The sequence below is a fragment of the Lates calcarifer genome, linkage group LG18 (genome assembly GCF_001640805.2).
Source record: "Lates calcarifer isolate ASB-BC8 linkage group LG18, TLL_Latcal_v3, whole genome shotgun sequence".
Classification (NCBI taxonomy): domain Eukaryota; kingdom Metazoa; phylum Chordata; class Actinopteri; family Centropomidae; genus Lates; species Lates calcarifer.
The window spans coordinates 12,491,063-12,512,407 of NC_066850.1; the positions used below are offsets into that span (position 1 = coordinate 12,491,063).

A 21,345-nucleotide genomic window follows, 5' to 3' on the forward strand; every position below is an offset into this window, starting at 1 on the left:
ATCCTGAGAAGTTAAAGGTTCTGGGCATTTATTGGGGTGCAGCTGTTGGCAGACACTGTTTTAAAGAAATTACACATTTTAAAGGAAAGGAGGCCCAAAACAAAATCAAACTGAATCAAACTGAAATCTTACAGCAGAGACCTTAAGGATTCCATTCTCACAGACTTGCAGAAGATTTTACCAGATTCATTCATTAAAACAGAGTAACTCCCCCATAAAGCAGACGGCACGCCAACTGTAAGCTCCCCTCACACTGCTCTTCTTGTTTTCACACGCTTAACAACAAATCCAGCAGTGAATCTTGTTCCCGTGGCCAAATCATTAGCTCCACAGGTGTGGAAGTCAAAAGACAACTTCATGTTCTGGTCAACAAATCTTTAATACTTCAACCTTTACTGGCAGCCAACAAACACATCAACACTTCTGAAACAAACCGATTTTGTAACATGGCAAGCACGATTAAAAATGAGCCAGGGTAAAGCGGCTAAAATGAGAGTTTGTATTCACCAGGTGGACACAAACACGTCGGCTAATGGATGCTAATGCTGCTCTATGTCCGCTGAATGGTTAAGCCACAGGATAACAATACAGCCACTGACAAGGAGAGAGAAAGTGAGGAGGAGGAGGAAAAAATCAAGGAATAGAGGAAGAAAGGGGGAAGAAATGTGTGCAAGTACTGTGAAAAAGATAAATGAGGTATTCTGTCAAAATAGATAATGAATGTTAAAACTATGCAAATGCTTTATCTGCCTGCATAAGTCCTTTTTAAACATAGGATGTGTAAATGACTGTGTAGATGTGTAAATGTGTGTGTGGAGGCTTATTTGTGTAAGATTTTAAGCAATTAGGACAGGAAACAGAGGCGCTGTTGCTTTGGCTTCCCTGTGGAATTAAGTTATGCACCGTCAACACACACACATATACACACACACACAGAGCAAATTCCCACACTGACCAACAACACGGTCTCAGCTGTGGAACATCGCATGTGCACACACACACAAATGCACACACTTAAAAAGCATGCTCTCAACTTCCTCTTGACCCATTTCCCAAACACAACACACCACCTCTCTTTTTTCATCCCATCCCTCCATCCCCCTCTATCTCTCTTTCTATCTCTCTCTCTCTCTCTCTCTCCTGATTTGCTGGAAGCAAAGCAGACCAGACCACTTCTGCTGTGTGTCACCAGATCAGAGGACGCACACACACACACACACACACACACACACACACACACACACACACACACAGTTAATCATTTTGTTTATGAGGCCAAAGGCATGCAGGGCAAAATCCTTCTGTAAACTGCACTGTTTGAGTCTTTATGTAACTCTGCTGCACAGTTTCAGGGTTCAGGAGGGTAATGACTCTACTGTACGACTGATAAATGGGACTGTTATTGTGGCTTTCATTTGATTAACGCATTTATTAAAGAGCTGATACAGCACAGATTGGAAAAAGCTGCCAAATGTGTGTGGCATAGTGTAAACAACCAGACCTGTCGGACCTGGATCCATGGTCATCTGGTTGTCTGCTGTGCTAACAGTAACACATAGGTGAACAATCTAGTGAAAATTTCAGTAGCAGTAGCAATGATTTGTCATAAAATAAGAAAATACGCACCCTCAAAGAGTTATGGAATGAAGGGGAGATGAAATGAGGAATACAAGGCCAAAAGGGAAATAAGCAGGAGGTGGAAAATAGGGAACAAGGGAGAGGAGAGATAAAAAGTGGAGAGTTTAGCGGAGCTGCAGCAGTTTGTTTAACAGTCAGACAGGAAATGTTGAATCTGGCTCCATCAGTATGCTCTGATCAAGGTTGCCGAGACGGTCTGGCTTCAGAATGAAGTGGGAACTAAATGGATCTGTGTTGGTGGAGGAATTTCTTTGTTTACAGAGATATGTTTGCAGAGAGGTAAAGAGGAGGAAATGAGAAAAAGACAGAGGGCCGACAAATGTAAGATACAGCGAACAAAAACCCAATATGTGAGAGCATTAAAGAAAGAACTTCTACACCGTCGCTAACCAGTTGTGAGGATCTGTTTCTATCTCTTCCCACTCTTTTCTTCCCTTTTCTCCCTCAACACCTCCCCTTCCTCCCACCTCCATTTCTCTCTCTATGAAAACTCATTTCTAAGGATTTAAAACATAACATTACCTTGCAACAACTCGGTTATACTCCCCAGAGAAGGTTGACTGAACACCTGCCTGCTTCACATTCACTTAATTCCACACATTCATAACTGGGGAACACAAATACAACCATAGTTCTATTGTCCATTTAGACTATTATAACTCAATGGAAGGAAAGCTGCCCCTGTCCTTTAAAGCCCTGTCACACCATCATTTACAGAATTATTGTGATGGTTCACTGACTTGGAGAATGGAGACTCTGTCATTCCCACTCTCCTCCCTGAACACCTGTCCCCTGCTCTAAGTAACTATGGTGAGCAGGTGTGATCTCCCTCTAACTGAGTGACAGTCAGCAGCTTAAACTGCTGGAATCAGGTCCAGCAAGTTCAAGAGTGATGCTGAACTGTAGATCAGTTAAAAAGACTCAGAAGTCATTAAAAACCAGCGTTCATCTCTGATTTCCAGCCAGGAAACTCTGAAAATATCAAGAATTATAAACAGAGTTTGGTTTGTTTGTTACAGCGACAGCACTTCCTGAAGAAGAGGGGGATCATGGGTAATATACACCATTTGGCTATGTTTCAGTTCAGTGAGTGGGACTACGCAGTTGAAACTCCAGTCAAGAGATTGATAGGCTTTGTTTTCTGTACATGGAAACATAACCTTAATCGTTCAGACTCAGCAAAGTTACATTGCGTTGCTTTAAAATGGCAATGAATGAAATCAATTTATCTCAATGGATAAGCACCAATAAGTGCCTTCTCTCTTTGGCTACAAAAACGTATTTGACAGCTGTGATATTTATCAGGAGGGGTTGAAATTCTAAGTTTAAAACTCCAGTAATTCCCCAGTGTGATCTAGAATCTAATGGTCTACTGCAGTCTATGCAATTTTGGCCTCTTTCCCACCAACAGAGGAATAATATTTTTTAAAGAAATTACTGAAAACTTGCAAAATTCTCAAAATATCTCTATCAGCCAGTAAGCTCCTATCAGACACAACTGTTGTAAAGCAGAGATGGCTGGATAGGTGGGGGCAAACACATCTGGTTCTGCTCAACATGACTGACATTCCTCAGGGAAGACGGAATCAGAAAAGAGCAGGCTGGATGGTAATGAGCTGGAGTTTTACACCAACGTTAGTCTCGTCGAGATCCTCTCCCATCAGACATCTCTGCAGATCAGAGGTACGAGGTGTCTACCATGTAAACAAAAACCCACAGCGCCCAATCTGTGCAACTGAAGGGTGTGGGAACTGAGCTGACACTGTGGCCTTCATGTAAATTTATGACTTTTCCTTGGCGGTCCATTACTTAGTCAGAGGGCTTTGGTGACTTCAGAGAATAAAAATGTTCTTTCCTGGTTTATTACTGTAGTTTTTCAACATGTCAAATTAGTTGGAAAATATCTCCCAGTATGACTGAATTTTCCAAATTTCCTTTTGTCTATCCAGGTCTGTGAGTGGACATTTCAAATGTTTATGATATTCCAAGACTTCCTTGACAAAAAGCACAGGGGAGATTGGACACTGTCCAATTATGATCCTGCTTAATTCCTGCCCTTGAAATTAAGCCAAATAAAAAGACTTTCTCCTTGGGGGATGAATGACTCCTTATTCTATCCTCGACTGCCCCACGTAACAAATGGATTTCTCCATTCCAGTCTGAGGCTTTCAGATCGACATTAGCGCTACATGAGCAAATCTGAGCCATTGTGGCCTTTTTACGAGCCTCTGATGAAAATCCTGAGGATGAGTGTGGCTAAAAGTAGGCAGTCAGATGAAGCTGCACATTTAACAATGCTCCACTGGTTTCTGGTGCCTCCACTGCCTCAGATTTGTTGTCACTGTAGACCACACAAATGGCCACCATCTTTGTCCCCACGCTGCTTCTCAGATGCTTCAGTATTCAATCATTTAACCTTCGTTTTTATTCATTGGCTTAGATTACGAACAGCTTAACAAACCGACAGTGATTTCTTTCCCCACAACCAAGGAGCAACAATGCCAAAGACAAAGAAAGGCTCCAATTGTTCCGACATGGATCTGTCCACTAACTATTAAATAACCACCATTTTGTGCAAATGTAGTTGTATCAATTACATAAAATCTATAAAGCCACATGTAATTACAAAGTAAACTTTGTCTCAAACAGATGCATCAATTTGATTTTTCTTAATCACAAACATCTGTTTTTATGTTTAAATACAAGTCCCCGTAGCCCAGACTCCTGTATCTCCACAGAGCCTAATCAAGCAGAAATGCAATATAAAAATAATATTCCACAAAACACAAAATCAAACTCCAGTCAAAAAACACAACACCCACCCAAAGCAGCAATGAGAATCTGAACTCCTCTCTCTCTCTCTCTCTCTCTCTCTCTGTCTCTCTGTGTCTCTGCAATAGAAAATGAAATGCCAAGCCTGGCTAAAGACATAATGAAAAAGCTATTATCAGTATGAGCTTTCATCAGCACTGCATTCAACCATGTTCAATACAAACTGATTCTCTCATCTCATGCTGTACCCATCCGAATGCTGGGATATAATAAAGGAGGTGAGATAAGAGCCAGAGATCACATTTTTTCTCTGCGCCCCCCCACCCCACCCCGGTTGAAGAAGTGCATCAGCACATTTACAGACACTGCAAAGTTTTCACAAGCGACACACACACATTCACCATCGCAAAGGCCAGCATAATCAGCCTGTCATTGTAAGAATCTAATCCATTCACATCATTAGTTGAGTCTGTATGTATATTTTACCCTTTCTTTTTCCAATAAATCTGTGTCCATTCATCTGCCACTCTTTTCATTTCCCTGCTTTGTTGTGTCTGAATCTTGACGTATTTATTCTTTCCATAAGAATCTATCCATCCATCACCTCCACCATTACTTTCTCTGAATTCAAATACAGCTGCTTCATACAATATTGAATGAAATATTGAATTATATATATGTCATGATACAATATTCAAACTATATCTGGCATATATTAAGGTCTAATGAGGAGGGGCTGAAGTCAGGCCTGACAAGTATGAACTATGCATTAAACTGCGAGAGGTTCTCAGTTGTGACGGCTATACTGTGACTTTTTAGAAAAATGTTATAGTGTGACAGAGATTTAAGGCACTGCTCTTCAAAACTTTCAGCATTCAGTGAGTGAACAGTGCAACACTGAATGTTTCCAAGGACTTTAAAGGTATTTTTTTAAATTTATTACAAATGGCTTTGTTGTTGTCTTCTTGTTTTTTTGTTAGTGATGCTGCTGCTTCCACGGCTCTCAGTCAAGTTCTATAGCTGGAGGTGCCGCTGACCCCTTGGCAACATTATGCCTCCTGTCTGTAAGGATGGGTGGGGGCCACAGATGTCTCAGTTTTATCTGAGCGGGGGCCCACAGTGTCAGACAAACCCATGGTCAAAATCAAATACAGAACCAGGCTTTGGTTTTTTAACCACACCCTCTGTCTGACTAACCAAGAACAATCTCTTACATCCATCTCTGCTGGATGGAACATTTTTACAGCGCTGAAATGTGGGCGTTCGGGCTCTTTATACACAATTGCTTCCTTTTAACAGTCATTCTCACAGCCACAGAGTCACTCCTGCAGGGCAAATTTGGCACACAGAAGAAAATTGAAAATGCTTCTCGTTTATTGAAGCCTGTGTAAACATGAAAGCAGAATGAAGGAACATTGGAGGTTATACAATTTTCAGGTGTGTCTGAGGATAATTGTACATGCAGTGCAAATATTCTCAGATACACCTCAGGGGCTTTTTTACTGCGTTCAGAACATCATATTTTTATACCAACACTGTATGATTACATCCATTCCTTAGAAACAGTGAGGGCATACAGGAAAATAAATTATACGGTAAAGACGTGTCTAGAACCTGACTGCAGTCCACCTGTGGCAAATTGGAACTGACTGGACATGGCAGCTTGGACACAAAAAGTAAAGGGGTCTGAATACTTTCTGGGACCACTGTATAGCTCTGATACTCAATCTACATTTGAGCCTTAAAAGTGGAGACTTTTCTGGAGCAGGAAGGGAACAGTTACATTTGTTGACAGTAATAAATACAGTCCCTGTCTTCTCTAGTCTGTGTGTGTGTGTGTGTGTGTGTGTGTGTGTGTTTTATAAGTACACGAGTGGAGTTTACATTTTTGAGCCAGCCGTCACAGCTGCAGCTCCCCTCCGAGACACACAAACACCCACACAAAAAATAAAGATGCAAACACACTGAACTTCCTCCTGCAAAACAAACCAGTGCTTTCCTGTACACCTCCCAGAGGAAGGTGGGAGTATATGTGTATGTGTGTGTGTATGTGTGTGTGTTTGACAGGATTTTTAAAACCTCAGTTTCTCAGAAAAATAAATAACGTAGATAAAATATAGCAGAAGTGGGCTGGCTGGAAGTGGGTTTAACTATGTTGTACGGCTGCAACTAATGATTATTTTTATGAGCAATTAATTTCCTGAATATTTTGTAATCAATTATATTTTCTGCAAAATGTCACAATTATGCAAAATGTCTATTAAAACTTCACATGGTCCAATATTTTTTTTATTTTTTTCTAGTCTGATCATCAGATAAAAAAAAAAAAAAGTAACCAAAATTTGACAAAATAATCTTAAGTCAAGGTCCACTTAAGATTCCCTGAGCTTTCAACCACATCTCATAGTCTTAAAGTTTCCCTGTGGAGTTTTTGACCTCTGGTAGTGCTGTGGATGTTATCAACCTATGTAGCAGAGAGAACCAGGGCTTCGTTTAGGACAAGCTTATACTAGAAACAGACCTTTCCTTCTAGTTTTCTCTGTTGATACAAATCCAGTCTTGCAGCCTTAACATTTTCAAATGCTGTTCACTATGGGAACCAACAACAGCCTCAGAGCTATCAACCTATTTGCTATTTTTAGAAATAGTGACGACTATTTGGATCGAGCAATCACACAGTCGACATACGTCTTTTACTGTTTTTGTGTGTTCGCTTCCCCCACGTGCAAATGTTCCTCCTGACACTACTTTCCAGGAACACTGTCCCTGCATCCTGGTCCTAGTGCCACCCAAGGTGATTGTAATTTGTTTTTTATACCTTATAGCAGAATGATAACAGGTGTAGCCAGACCGTTCTCCAGCACTGACACAGCACCGTGGAAATGTCTGGCTATGTGAGACCATGTTGACAGTAGTTTCGATTGTTTTCTGTTCAGAAAATAAAAAGAAACTGCAACCTCCAAGAAACTCTGATGAATTAGTGCTGTGGAAATTACATTATACTGAATTTCCCATGTGAGCTGTTGTAGTAGGCTACAGTTAATTCACTCATTTTTTTTTTTTAACCAAACCTTCATTAGCAACAAGGTTTTATTCAGCCATTATTTACGGTGTAGTTCTGCCAGTGGTTTCACACTGGTCCACTGATCTACAGGTTGTGGTAATGTGCCAAAAACTGCAGCCATCTGCCAACAAGACTGAAAGCAATTAAACATGGATGTAAAACAATGCAGGTTTCAAACAACATGTTTGGTTGTTAACAAAAAGGCACTGAGGTTTGATTTTCAGCTCCAAGTGTGACAGGGAAACAACAGGAGCTGTGGGTGAGAACTCTAGAGACTCTATAGTGTCAAATTGTTTACACTCACTGCAGGAAACAGCAGATATGATAATTGTGTTAAATAAACAGTGTTTAATATTAATAGTCAGCCTGTGATTGTACTAAAGACTGTGTGATAAACATCAGCACAGTTCCATAAACACTTTATTATTATAGCTGAACTACTTCCTGTATCAGCACTATTATCAGACCTGCCTTCCTGCGTGCTTTTTATCACCCTGACGGCTTCTCATGTGTTTATACATACACACACACACACACACACACACACACACACACACACACACACACACACACACACATACACTGCAAGGCTTGACACCGGAGAGAAATAATGTGTGTTTGTGTGTGTTATACAGCCAAAATAATTAGGTAACAACTCTGCAATGCTATGTGTTGACACAGCAACTCCAGTTTAATGAACTGGTTTTATGAGAATTTTATATAACATGGCCTATAGAAAGAAAAGCAGGAGCCCTTTTGTCTGAGTGGAAGAATTTATCAATAAAACAACACGTCGCGCCAACTGCCCCATGAGGCTGTAATATTCATTACACAACACAAAACTAACTAGAAAAAGTTGCTGGATGGATGGAAAACAAAGAGACAACTTCATGGTTTCATCATGGTTTTGATTTTTACCTCTGCTGGGGCAACAAAAAAGTTAATTTTGCCCTGAGGCTGGTGCATGATAAAGCTAACATTGATATCTAAATCAATGAGATCAGTAATTTGTAGGACCATGGACCACGAGGAAACAATATGATTTAACTAAGAAGCTGAGTGGTCCGTGAATACCTTCACATGATTTGTTCAGTCATAACCTTTAATTTGTCCTGGTTATTTGTGTGCTGTCTCTTCATCATTGTCTGTCACACCCACAACAACGGGACGCTGCTTACTGACTAAAGTAGATGATCATTAAATGAAGCAATCAGTGTGTTATCATCCACTTACCTTTTACCTAAATGCATGGTGCATGGAGGGAGGAATACGTATGAAGAGGAACATTTGCACTGTAAACAACAACTTTATCATCAGACCAGTGTGTTTCAGCTCTTTGGTCTTCACAGATGAAGGGTGGATGACTCTGATGAGAAATGACCTGGTCTGACAATCAAGTTGTTCTGAACAAGTGTTGTAGAGAACAACCGTCATCAGAGTCACTGGGATTCCTCCTCTGTCTCATAAACATCGGTCATCACTTTATCTTTCCTCTTCCTTATTACACTGTGCCAGGGCAGTAACAATTACACAATTAGAAGATCGATAGAAAATTCATCAGCATCTTTTACTGATTGATTAATCACTTAAGTCATTTTTCAAGCAGAAGTGGCAGCGATCCTCTGGTTCCATCTTCTCAAGTGTGAGAATTTTCTACTTTCCCTTTGATTGTCCTATAATAAATCAAATGTTACTGGGTTTTAAACTATTGGTCGAACAAAATGAAGCATATAAAGACGTCACTTCTATTGCATTTTTCAGCACTTTCTAATGTTTTATAGACCAGACAATAAATTGATTATTAGAATACTACTGGCAGATTAGTTTACAATAAAAATCACTCACTGGTTGCTGCCCTATACAGTGTTGTAGAAATGCTGACACTGAGTGCAAAACTAAAAAAAAAACAAACAAAAACCAAAAACAAGAAGAGACAAAGTGCTAGGACTTTCTAAAAAAATGTGTGATTTATTGGTTGGAATTGTTTGCACCTGTTTGTTTACACCTATTTGTTTGTGTGGGATGAGGTTCACTGTTTATCATGTTTCCATTTCATGGGTCGTTAAGGAGAGGAAGAGATGATTTGAGAGGTAAAAAATGTAATTTGTGAAGAAAAAAAGCACCAATTTCAGAGGAGATGAAACAGAAAAACAAGTCAAGAGGATGAAATGAGCTTGATAAAAGTTTCCTTCTTTACCTGTTCAGTGTTCAGGCCTGTTGAACTCTGATGACATGAACCACCTCACTCTCCTCTCCTGCACAGAACACAAACGTTACATTCGTTATTTTGTAGTTTGGTTAAATTACTTGTGCAAATAAAGGAATCCATTATACTTTATACACTTTCTCTTAAGTTTTACATCTTCACACTGTACAAAGAACTTTATTAAACACTGATGCAAAACATAAATACACCTTCAGGGACGACAAGGAGAACAGCAACTGTTGGAACAGTAAAAACATGCCTGCTGGCTGAAATCCTCAGAACATTATTTTTAGCTGAAATGTGAGTTTTATAAGAATCCTCCCATGGGGTTTTATAAGAGTTTCATAAGCCTGAGCGGTCAATTAGAGTTAAAACATGTAAATTAACTAAATTGAAGCCACGAGGTACAAACTGCCATTTGAGGGAAGGTTAATTATGCAGAAAAACAGCTAAAAAACTGAGGAGATAGGAGCAGCGAGGAAGTCAGCTTCAGAGGAGACAACTCCCACACACCATGCTCTGTTAAAAGAGTCAGTGGGGGAGAGTGCTTGACAAAGTAGGACACACGCGCACTCACACATAGATGCTAATTGCACTTAATGGAGGCAACACTCAGCCTCAAACTTTTTCTATGACTCAGTCTGATCAGGACTTTAGCGGCCCATGTAATCTGGAGCAAACCAATCAGCCGCCTACTGTAAACTACCAATCATCCATGAGTCAGGACACCTAACCCCACAGTCTGATGGGATGATCAATCTCTGATTAACAGTGTTCAATATTTCACAGTTACCACTGAATAAACTGATTTCATGGTTTCATTGTGCGACATCCTGATGCAAGTTCTTCTCATGTGGGACTGGCTTCACAACAGGACTTCACCTTAAATTCAACAGCAGTAAACAGTTAAAACCTTGAGAGAAAGAACAGACGAGTTTGGCCAAATGGAAATGTACAAATAAAATTAATAGTTTTGCCAAGACTGTGTTGCAATCTAGATCCCCACACCTGCTTCCAACAGATCAACTGAGTAGAATTTCATCTTTATCAGGTAATATTTAAATACTGTAGGTCCAATATATAAATTGGCTCACCCTGATAAAATCAGGTGTCTACATATGGATCATCATGGTCACATGTTGATTATTATCTGATTAACTTCACTTCAAAAACTCCTGTTTTTGCTTTTTTGCTCTCCTGTCTGCACCTGAGATCATGTAGGGATGTATGTATACCACTTTATATAACACTTTATTTTAGATAAGTAGTAAGAATCTGGACCAGGTCAGTATCATTATACACTTTAGGGATATGTGTCAGATTTTGTTCATTCAAGTGAGAACAAAATACAATTTCATAATGATAACATTTGTCCCTGGAAATGAGTTGACATAAGTAAGTAAGCAGCTGTTAATGCTAACACTGGCTATGTAGCAGCAGGAAAAAAAACATATAGCACCTTTAAATGACTTGCTTTGCCTGACCAGCTGTCTAAACCCAAAGATATTCAGTTAACAATGATATAAAACAGAGAAAAGTAGCAAATCCTCACATTGAATTTACTGGAATTGGAGTTTTTGCTCAAAGAATTACCACAATGATTTATCAATTGTCAAAAATAATTGCAGCTGCTCTAAATGTAACACAACAAAGTAATGAACACTTTCCAGAGCCACTGTATATCCTTGATGTCCACTCTCATCAGTTACATTTCCAGCAGAGAACATTTTGCTCCTCTTACAGTCTAAGTTACTTGGAGTGATTTGAGTGAAATGTTCACTCTTTAATTAAGTGGATATTATGCATTCATCCAACCATCTGCCAATCGATCCTGCATCTATCCAGTGGTAAATACAACCTTCTGTACTGTAGCACGGAGTGTTCTTGGGGCTTATTAAACATTTCAGGTTTCAAGAGTAGTGGCTGTGTATGTGTCTGTTTCATTAGGCCGAAATTTCATTTGTAAAGTAACAAAAAGTGTTTGTGTTCTATAGTGGGGCTATTTATACATTTTCATATATTTCCCTGAAGAGTCCAAGAGACTTCAGATTTCTATTTAGAATTGAATCACAGAACAGTTCAGTCACGTGGAGATAATAACTGTCACGGTCATTTCTTCCCTTTATTAAATAGTCTATAACAGGATGACAGGATGATTACATCTTTGAGATATTTACTGTCTTTACTTTATCTACTACTTTTCCAAAGGCCCTTTTGGAACCCCAGAGAGGAAATTGGGGATGTATTTTAGCACAGATTTAATAATTTAATGATGCCTTTCCCCTCTAAATAGATAGCTGACAATAGAGAGTAATAAAAAACCTACATAGAGGGACAGAGAGAGTGACATGCTGAAACCTTCCCACAAATTTAAGGAGTATCTTGACCTTTTTTAATACCTTACAAAAGGAAAACATCACAACATCCCAATGTGAAAACCGACAAGCAAACAGGATCATGTTTACCCTGCTCACACAAAGAAACTATACACGCATCAAGCTGCTATTTATTTAGTTCAAATACATCCTTAATAAAGTTCAGACTTCCTTACAGAGTAAGTTAACACCTGCTGCCCTCCAGTCATTCAACTTCTCTCCTAGCCACAAAAAAGTGAGTGTGTTATGTACACCCCACCTATGACTGCTGGGTGTGGTCAGAGGTGCATCACACTTTAATGTTTCACCCAGAAATTAATTTAAATTGAACAAACTTGAACTTGACTTTTGGAGAAGTGACAGCCCTGATAATTACTTCCCACATATGTAATTTTTTTTTTAAGTCTTGTTTTGTGTGATGGCTGTTTAACTGGTTAGAGAAACAACTGAGCCAATTAAGAGCTCTGTAGCCAGGATTGTGAAACTACAATAATTTCCCTGTGCGGGAATCAGAAAAAGTGCCTCAAAAATGATGCAGCTGTACAGGTTGCTGTACGACAGCTTATAGAAATAACACCCTGAGTGGTTATCTACACTACAGAGTTCAAACTCACTTAGATTTACCTAATTTTTGATTTCAATATGTATATGACACAATTGAAATAAGAGCTTGGCCTTTGCTGAGCAGCAGTGCTCTCTGCAGCTACAAGTGGTAATTAATTCTGTTGGACTCTGTTAAGTGGTCAAGAGGTTTTCATGTACAGAAAACAAAGCCTATCAATCTCTTGACTGGAATCTCAACTGTGTAGTCCCACCCTGAACTGAAACATGGTCAAGCAGTGTATATTACCCACGATCCTGTAACAAACACAGCAAACTCTTTGTATAATTCTTGATATTTTCAAAGTTTCCTGGCTGGATATCAGAGATGAACGCTGGTTTTTAATGACTTCAGAGTCTTTTTAACTGATCTACAGTTCAGCATTACTCTTGAACTTTCTGGACCTGATTCCAGCAGTTTAAGCTGCTGACTGTCACTCAGTTAGAGGGAGATCACACCTGCTCACCACAGTTACATAGAACGCACCTTATTTTTCATAAGTTACTTAACCTAAATACTGGAGGTCCTCGTTAAAAAGTGTATAAGATTATAAGATTAAATTATGACTGGACCGCAACTAATTGTCTGGCTGGTAAAAATAATGGAGCATTTAGCAGCTAAAGAGCAAGATATTTCCCTCAGGAGTTGGTGGAGACCAAAAACAGAGCTACCAGAGTGAATATTGGACTTGATTTCATCAGGCAGCTCCCAGTGAATGTCAACATTGCTCTGTAACTGCTGGTTGTGTAAATAAGCAGCTGTTTGCTAAGTTCATCATAATAGCTACATCAAGGTGTGGTAAGTACGCTGTGACATCACTGTGCTGGGTGTGGTCAGAGCTGAAATGAACGACTCTTCACCTCAGTGTTAAGTTACTCTTTAAGTTACTCTAGAACCAATGGTATTCAGAAAAAGCCCTGGTGGCTGAAAATCCAATAAAAGAAGGAGTTAACTCCTGACATTCTTGGAACTCCCCGCCCCTGTAATATTGATGCCTGTATCAAATGACTGTTACTGAGAGGAGGGGAGGGGGATTAGTATGGGAGTGTTAAGAAATGGCAGTGAAGTAAACATATACACCCTATAAGCTGCGGGAACACCAGAGGAGAAACATAATACACACCCTGGGGAAAAAAAAAAAAAGGATGAGGAGAAAAAGATTTTTCAACATGTTCAAACTGAAACCTGCATATACTGTAAACACACACTCACACACACCTCTGCTATATGACAGATGGAGAACGAGTGTCGAATGCTGTGATGTGATTTGCAGCTTGATGTGTTTCTGCTGGCGGAGTATTTCATGATAGTTTATTACACTCTGAGTCTTTTAAATCAACGAAAACACTCTCTCACAGACACACACACAAATACTCATACAGAGGGAGGAGAGGAGTCTTGTAAATCAGTTTTGCTGGCTGGTTCTTATCTGAGAAATGCCAGCTATGAGAGCAGGGCGGTACGGTGAGCTGAAGGCTGTGCAGCTGAGCCTTCTCTCCCTTTAATGACTCGCATGGAGTCGCTGCCTCATTGAGCAGCGGGGAGGCAGCGAGCAGCTGCCAGGTCGAGGTACGAACAGCATCACAATGTGCAATTAATGATGAAACATTATGAAACTGCGCTGTATGCTTAACTAATGTTTAAACATACAGTAGATCATACTGTTACATAACTAAAAGAGTCGCTGATGAACTTGTTGGACGGGTTATCTGTTGACTGGTTTCTAAAAATAATACCAGTGTCACTAAGCAGTCCAGCAATTACAATGACGGATGTTGAACAGTCACCATATTCACTGTTTTTAATTTATTCTAATGCAACATTTTAATCTCATTCCACTCAGTGATGCATGAGAGGCTGCTTTTCACTGCCAGGCCACAATTTTCACCTTTTTTTCAATGAGGTTTGGCAAGGACCAATATGAATTTTGCTGGAGAAAGATGCCCTCACAGACAATACAATGGATGGTGGACAGTTCTCATTGCAACTGCTGTTTGCTCAGTTAAAATACAGGGCTTAGATATGACATTTCTAAATTTATTTCAAAACCACTATGACTAAATGAAAAACTCACAGGATATTTTCAATTTTATTTTATAACTGATGCTAAAAAGATTGATTTTCTATGGAGTGTTCCTTTAAACAAAAAGCAGCAAAATAAAAATGCAACCATCTATTAAAAAGCCTTTGTTTTCTGCTTGCCAACTTTTCCACAGGGATCACCTCAGCACATTATGCAGAAATGGGACAGTTGCTGGAAAAGTGTATCTCACAATACAGAGACACTCTGAGGTTGTAGGCCTAATAATCAGTGTTTTTTGAATTGAGGATTAATTAACAGCATTTTTCCCCTTTAAGCCAAATGTGTTGTGTTTTGGAATTAAAAGCCTTCTCCCATCAATCTGAAACTCTCTCTCTCTTCCTCTCATCATCTATCTGGTTCATGCTCTGTTTTTCACTCTGAATCTTTCCTTCACAGCCTCACTGTTACTGCTCAAACTGTGTGGTTAATCCACTGTGGCATGGTAAAGGCTTTACACACACACACACACACACACACACACACAGAGAGAGAGAGAGAAACAAACACACAGGTCTGTGCCTGTAGTGGAAGCCTTGCAGACATGGGATTTCCTTTCACATCCAATTGAGACCAAAGAAACTTGGTGAGAAGAGCATGGAAAAGATAAGCTGCAAACACACACACACATATGTGCACACTCTCACACAAACATCTGTGTAAATATTATACCAGCATCGCACACAAACATCAATAGCCTTAACACAATGTTAACGTGATACAACATGCAGCTTATAAATCCCCCCCCCAAAGAGACATCACTGTCCACAAAAACGACCACCCTCCACACACACACACATCTTCTTCTGTAGGAGTGTGTAGACAGGAATTTGTTGGGACATAATTACAATGTGTAGTCTGAACAGCATCCGATTAAGATCCTGAGGTTTTATGGCAGGCCTTTGAAGAGCTCTGAGTGCAGCAGCTCAACCTGGTTCAGCAAACCAGACTGTACACACACACACATACACACACACTTACTTGCGCTGCAGAGATTGAAGCCAAATGTGATGCTTCATTCACACCAGTTTCCCAGCGCCAAAAAGCAAAAATGTGATTTCACCAGCAATATACTGCCAGACATGCTGATTCACAGTCAGCTGTCATATAATGTAATGCAACATTATGGACAATTAACTTCTGTTGTGGATACGTAGTCAAACACATACTTTGTTTGTAGCAGCTCTTCAGAAATAACAAGTAGATTGCAAACACAGCCTGGACATGTGGCAGTAATATTCTGTAACAACATGATGCTTTTGTTAACTGTAGCTAATGTTTTTCATTATGATCTTCCAGATAGTTGAGAGTGGAGAGCAGAGAGAAATATGGAGGGAGGAGAGAGATGATATGCAACACAGATACCAGATTGTATCAGGACCCAGGATATTGTGACCACATGGACTGTGCCCGAGGCCTCCAGTACATCCCACAGTTACATCAGTGCAATCTACGTATGTTGCAATGCTCTGAGGAATACACAGCTCCAACATTTACCAATAGTTTTCCATAAATAAGAGATCACATGACTATGTGTAATGTGACTGTGGTCATTCGAGGTGACAAACCCACAGAGAATTATCACCAGTACTGCAGCTTTACTCGACTTTACAGGGAGTTACAGTGTCTGTGGCCCTGTTCTGTCTGAGGCGATTCAATCACAAGTGGACAGCTCTAAGTACAGGTGTGAATGCACCCAAGACAAATTCAGACGCAGGTCAGACCACATTCGGAGGCAGTCTGAGCTCCATGTGGACACATTCTTTTAGCAGTGTGTACACAAATGTGTCCTGAGCTGCACGAAAGAACCATGAACTGACATACTTAATAAGATTCATGTGAAGGTCTTTACACACCAGGGGTGTTTTTTGTGTGATTAATCTGCAGGTCGGTATATTTTTCTTAAAAGTTGTTTTCGTCATGAGTACTTTCACACAGAGCGTCAATATTATGCAATGAAAAAGCAGCATAATATTTTATCGGAAGGAGGTCGATTTTTCTGAGCTTTGACAGCACAAATAAAGGCATCACAAATACACAGACTGTCAGAGGATGCTCTAGGCCAAAGGATCCTGTCAAAGCATCTGCCTGCTCAGATGTGGCACTAGCATCCCCAGCACGGCCTCAAACTGTCTCACCAACATCCAGAGCTGGAGTATTCTCAGGTGACTGTTTTGCATTTTGGTGTTGTTTATTCGTCACGCCCCCCGTGTGTAAAGGCCTTTAATGCTGGGTATGAACAGGCCATTGTTTAGGACTGTAACTTTACTGAACTGATTCACTCTCTCTGCTCTAATCAATCATTTTCAGCAGGAGCAGCAGGCAGCTGATTTAACATATTCTAACAAACAGAACAGCCAGTAGCTCGTGAACATGGTGTAACATCTACTGTAACTACCAGCTATTTTTTTAGGAGTTCTTTCAGCTAGCTACGCTGAAACTGAAGGCATCGCTCCACTCTGGCTTCTTCTTGGGACAAATAATCAATAAATCACCACAATAATCCTGAGAGTTATCTCCCATCAACACAATCCTTATCTTTTTCACACCACAGCGTGTTCAGTTATATAAATATCTGTGAGTGTTTGTGCCTCCGTCTTCATTTTCACCACCTGCAGCAGAACAATATGTGTCTTTCACACACAAGGATTGCAGTAAAATTACTGGTGCCAGGTTCAGGAATATAATACACCCTCACAACTTTACACTTTATTGGCTTATCAGGTATAAGGGCTCATGTTCACATGAAGAGCAAGAAGAGTGCACGGGCAGGACACAAATGTAATTACCTCAGCTGAGAACTTTCCACAAGGTTCTATTGATTTTCCATGGTGGTGAAAATGTCTAACAAGTTTATGCTGAGAGTTTCAGAAGGAAAAGAAGCTGCTTCTAGGGAACGTTTGAAATCCTACATCACCTCCACCAAACACGCAGTAAGTGTTGTTCACCTCTGATATGATGGATACGACGCAGTTTGATGGTTTACACTCCTTTAAGTTTGAGATTATTATTATTATTTTAGTGGGTTCTGGCTGGATTTTGGCAGACATTTTAATCAGATTTCATGCGTGAGGATGTGTTTTATTAGTGGTTTTAGTAGCAGTCACCACAGCAGAACCAGAGCTTATGAAATAAAGAAAGCACATCACTGTATTTTACAGTAAATTGGATGAGTTATTGACTAATATTTCCTAGATGCTGAAACAAGAGGCAAGTGACTAATAAATACAGTGTTGCTTTCCACAAACGTTTTATGCCGACCACCTGCAGTGAGTCAAGCAAACAGGGAAAACAAATGCTCATCTATTTGAATGACTTAGCAATAAAAGGTAGACAGTTAAACAGTTTCTGTATAATATCACAGATTATGTATCTGGTATATAAAGGTAAAATTGTATAACAGAACAGCCTCTTCCCTGCTGCTTTAGAGAGGACAGAGCTGACAGAAATTATTTTCAAAGGCTGAATATATCCTTTAACAAAAAATAAGTAATGATGAACAATGCATGGTAAGTTGTATTTTAGCTTTATCTTAGAAACCACAGCTCTAAATACCACATCATTGATCAGCGGTCCCTGTGACCATGAGGAGTAAATTATCATTCAGAGGAGATTCACTCAAGGGTGAACTTGAATGAGGGAGAGGAAGGTTAAGTAAAAAAAAATAAAAAAAAAATCTTATCTTTCAATCTTGAAACCAAAGCTTGAAAGGAAAATTAAGCCTTAAAAAATGTAAAAAGAAAAAAAAATCAAACAGACTGTTTTAATCTAGATCTGCTCTTTGACACCTTCTCATAAGTTAGATTTTAGTGACTTGTCTCAACATTTAATCTCGCTGACAGTAAGACATGTTGTGTTCCCACCTTGATATGTTCTTGAGGCTTTAAAAGGTTTTCTGATGTCTGAGCACAGTTTGATTAAATCACCAGACAAATCAGGGTCACACAGAGACTGTCCTCTGCACTGCAAACCCCAGCCACACGGTCTTAATCCAAAATGACCAGTCTACACCTCATTCTCTGATTTGTGGAGATTTTCCATTGATTTTTCTTGCAATTGTAGAAACCAGCAACTAATCACTGGGGGATTCATAACTGCATTGCTCCATGTTATTAAACGTTAACATTCACAATTGCATTAGCTCAAGATGGAGAAGATCAACAATACAGGAGCTGCTAATTTTTAACATGTTCACCATCTCAGATTAGCATGCTAGCATACTAAAATTTGCTTATTAGCACAAAACTCAACGTACAGTTGAGACTAATATAAATGTCATTAGCATGTAATTTTAATGTGATGATGGTGCTAGAGTAAAAGACAGAGGCTCACAAAAGGGACATGAATCTCTGTACAAAATTTCAATCTACTCAATAGCTTTTCAGTATTTCAAACTGGACCGAAGCAGTCAACCAAGTGACCAACCAACTGATATCACCATTTCTAAAGCCTCACTGCTAAGAAGATAAAAACTGAAAAATAAACAGAAGGTAGTTTAGTATGGAAGCCCAGGTTGGACACAAAGGAACACTTAGGTTCCTTCACCTGTGGAGAACATTCAAGTTCCTAACCTGGACCTAGGGTGATCAAAGTGCGAGCAGGTCACATCTTCTTGAACTTTGTTTTAGCTCAATGTTAGTAGTCAACTACTTAAAGTAGTATTTAGATGATTTTAAAGATACAAGTTGTGAATCTACATGTCATACAAGCAAATCATTAACAATCATTAATCATTTATTAAGAGTTGTTAGCATGGAGCACTGGAGACACATGGATCTTGCTTTGGTTTCTTTAAAAGCCTTGTGATATTCTTTCAAGAAAGAGACCAAAAGACTTCAAAATCAATATAAATGCCCAATGTGATTAGTTTCCACAGAGCAAATCACTGGTAACCCACTTCAGACCAATGCTTAACTTGTGGAAGAACTCCTTTTCTTTGATGATAAAGAAAGCAAATCAGCATGCCACTGAAGATTCCTCCTCTGCGTTAGCCACTGGCAAACAGTTGCATGCCAATGTGAAAACAAAGACTTTTTGTCTTTCATGCAAGACAAAAAAAGACCACCATTAAAACTGACTGAGTCATATCCCAAGGGGGAAAACAGGGATTTCTAAAAACAAACACGCCTTTCTTTCATACATGAAAGCAGAAGTGTTGGTGCGGGATAAACAGGAGTGTCATCAAAACGTGATGTCTGACCGCACCGATGCATTTCATCATATGGTGCACATTTAAAGCATCTGACTCGGATTCTGCTGTTTCTGGTGTTATGTATCATCAAGTCCACTGAGCAAAAGCAAATCCCATAATCCTCCAACAGAAAAGGCAATAAACAAAGTCACAGACTGAGCAGAAGGCTGGAATGAGTCAGCAGAGGTTAGGAGCTACAAAGTGGCAAAGAAAAGAATCATATCTGTTCCATATTTGTTTCTTATACACCTTATACCTCTGCACAAATCCTCAGAGGGGAACAATGGTACAGCTGCTGGATCTGGGTCAGACGTGGTAATACTGCTTGAAACTTAATATGAGCATAATTTAATACGAAAAGCAAAAAAACAAAGCATTTTATGAATGAATATAGTCAAGAAAACCCTCTTCGACTATCACCTTACTGGTGTAGAGGACAGTTTAGTTAGTTATGTTGGTGATCTACAAACCTGCAGCTAATGGTAGTTCACATGGATATATTGTTTGAGGACTTTACCAACACATGTGACAAAGAAAAGCATCAAATCCTCATATTTGAGAAGCTAGAAACAGCAAATATATGACATTTTTGTGAGAACGAAGAGATTAAAACAATTATTCAGTTATCAAAATAGTTCATTTTCTTTTGATCGACTAATCATGATTGAAAATTAATGCACTATAAACCCTGATCTGATTCCTCTGACAGTGGACAAACAATCAGAGAAACCTGGTGATGAAAAAGCAACTTCCCAAGACTCTAAATTAGATAATTAAGATAATTATGGTTTATTGCAACTTGTCATAATTCTGGCTATAATTTCTATTAGTTATATTATGTTCTCAGAAATAGCTGAAATCTGGGCATGATTCTTGATTGCTACAGAGAACTCAAACTGGGGAGGAATCACAAATACTCAGATTATAAGAAAAGTTGTTTTTTGTGCATCCACAACTACAGTGAGTATGTGGGTCAAAGTTAAACCGTGACACCTAAACAGACAGTGGACAGCGTTTGCAGTAATTGTACTGCTGGCCTTAGTTTTCTCTTTGAAATAAGTCTGACTAATGTGGGGGTTTGTTTACAACCTGTCTGATAGTCTGAGTGCTCCAGCGTCTTGCCCCATTAGCCTTCTCTTCACCGTGTTCCCACATTTCGGCTATCAACATAAAGAGTGATGTTAGTAGAACACATAGAAGTGATGTCCAAACCTGCAAAATAAGAATCAAGAAGAAATAAAGCCACTACTGCAACTGCTAGATGAGCCTGAGATCTCTACAGCCAAAGTTAAACTGCGTCATATCAAAAGAATACACAGGGCCTGCATTACACCAAGTATACTGAAGAGAACTGACTGTCCAGTATCTCACTTGAGCTGGTATGGTTATGATGAGGAGGAAACTTTGTTGCATCTATT

The 21,345-nt window shown here is 39.5% G+C and overlaps 1 protein-coding gene across 3 annotated transcripts in view; it reads right to left on the reverse strand.

Annotated features, from left to right (window-relative positions):
* The window catches only part of LOC108895936 (plexin-B2), a 151,347-nt gene that overhangs the window by 94,088 nt on the left and 35,914 nt on the right, over positions 1-21,345 (reverse strand). For all 3 annotated transcript variants that reach the window (XM_018694950.2, XM_051077833.1, XM_051077834.1), the window contains one exon: positions 9,672-9,729. The gene's annotated coding sequence lies outside the window, so the exon portion shown is untranslated. The remainder of the gene's footprint in view (positions 1-9,671; positions 9,730-21,345) is intronic.